A 2,279-nucleotide genomic window follows, 5' to 3' on the forward strand; every position below is an offset into this window, starting at 1 on the left:
AGCCACCCAGGCACCCCACAAAAAAAATTTTAATAGTATGATTTTGGAGCTGGAATGAACCGTAAAAGACATGACTGTTGTTAATAAAAGAAAGAGAAAGTCTCCCTCCCACCACTCCAGTAAAAGAAATGATGTTTACTTTACACAATGGGTTTGATGAACTCTTTGTGTTAACAACCAAGATATTGTAAATGTGTCATTGAATATTTGGGGAAAAATCCAAAGGTTCTGAGAGTTAATCTAGAACAGTTCATATTCATAGTGGACTTAGAGTTAATCTAGTACAGTGCATATTCATAGTGGACTTAGGTCTTGTCGTCTGTGTTAAAAAACCAAACTATTTCAGGACCAATCCAAATTAGGGTAATCTTAGGGAATGTGATTATCATTTAATAAGTGGAGGCCTAAGTAATCACATGGTATCCTACGGGGGAAAAGTGTGGAAACAAAAGCATAGATGGTTGTCTTAAAGCAGTGTACTCCACTTGGTGGCTCACTGATCCCAGGTGGTTCATGGAATTATTGTGTCTACAAATTCATGAGCTCATCAACCATTTATTGTATTTATATTATTTTATTTTTTCAGTGTTCCAAGATTCATTGTTTATGCACCACACCCAGTGCTCCATACAATACGTGACGTGCTCATCAATCATTTATTGTCTGTTGCTTGAACCGACCAATGATGTTAATGATAAAAATGACTTCCTTTCTGTTTGTTTCCTATAGAGCAGAATAGAAAAGAACGCCCTTCTAGGGGCACCTGGGTGGCTCAGTGGGTTAAAGCCTCTGCCTTCGGCTCAGGTCATGATCCTAGGGTCCTGGGATCCAGCCCCACATTGGGCTCTCTGCTCAGCAGGCTTCCTTCTCTCTCTGCCTGTCTCTCTGCCTAATTGTGACCTCTGTCTGTCAAATAATAAATAAAATCTTTTAAAAAAGTAAAAAATAAATAAAATGCCCTTCTAGGGGCACCTGGATGGCTCAGGTGTTGGGCATCTGCCTTTGGCTCAGGTCATGATCCCAGGGTCCTGGGATCGAGCCCCACATCGGGCTCCCTACTCGGCGGAAAGCCTGCTTCTCCCTCTCCCTCTGCTGCTCCCCTGCTTGTGTTCCCTCTCTCGCTGTGTCTCTCTCTGTCAAATAAATGGATAAAATCTTTGAAAAAAATGCCCTTCTAGCTTGGGAAGTAGGCTTAGGTATACATGGAAGCAGTTCTTGGGTAGGGCAGAGAGGTCCTCAGTGCAAGGGCAGACACCAACTGTTTAAATGGAAGGTATGTCTCTATTTGGAACAGTGAATTATCAGGCTGTCATGACCCAATGTTATTAAAAATTCAAATCAAATAACTTACTGCCCTTGCTCTGCTTCCAGTCTCACTAAGCTGCTTTCTGATAATTTTGCTACCTCAGTAAGTTTGCCCACAGAGAGGACAGGGACATCTTGCTCACCTGACTACTGTAATTCTCTGTAAATAAATTGGCATTCTGGCTTATGGAGATGGATCTTTGTGTGTTCCGTTTAAAGTGAGTGTTATTGACTTTGGTTTTGGTCTTCTTCTGCCGATCAGATCTATTTGGGATACTGTAAAGCTGGGAATTCAATCCTTAACCACAAGTATTTCCCAAGATCAAGGGTACTTTGGGAGGTCACTTGGCGCTCATGGAGCTGGCGCTTTTCTAGGGACATTTTGCACTGCTTGTCCTTTTCACTGGATAAACATCTTGTCCAGTCCTCTCATTTAATAGACAAACAAACAAGGGCATACAGCACAACATGACTGTGGTTTTACCCCTGCCCTTAGTTGGCACTGAGAGCTAGCTATCTGCAAGTTTATGATATATTTTGAAAAATTTTTTATTTTGAAACAGTTTTGGATTTACATAAGAAACACAAAGTACAGAGATACTCTGCATCCAGCTTCCCCTAATGTTAACGTATTATGTAACCATAATGCATTTATCAAAACTAAGAGGTCCAATACTAACTGAACTACAAAAGCTTTATTCAGATTTCCTCAGTTTTTCCCACTAGTGTCCTTTTCCTGCTCTAGGATGCAATCCAAGATACCACCCTGCGTTTAGCTGTCACACTTCTTTTGTTGCCTTAAATTGGTGACAGTTTCTTAGTCCGTACCTTTCTTTGATGACGTACACACTTTTTTTTTTTAAAGATTTTTTATTTATTTATTTGACAGACAGAGATCACAAGTAGGCAGAGAGACAGGCAGAGAGAGGAAGGGAAGCAGGCTCCCCGCTGAGCAGAGAGCCCGACGCGGGGCT

Source organism: Enhydra lutris, unplaced genomic scaffold, assembly GCF_002288905.1.
Source record: "Enhydra lutris kenyoni isolate GAN:26980312 unplaced genomic scaffold, ASM228890v2 scaffoldscaffold50, whole genome shotgun sequence".
Taxonomy (NCBI): domain Eukaryota; kingdom Metazoa; phylum Chordata; class Mammalia; order Carnivora; family Mustelidae; genus Enhydra; species Enhydra lutris.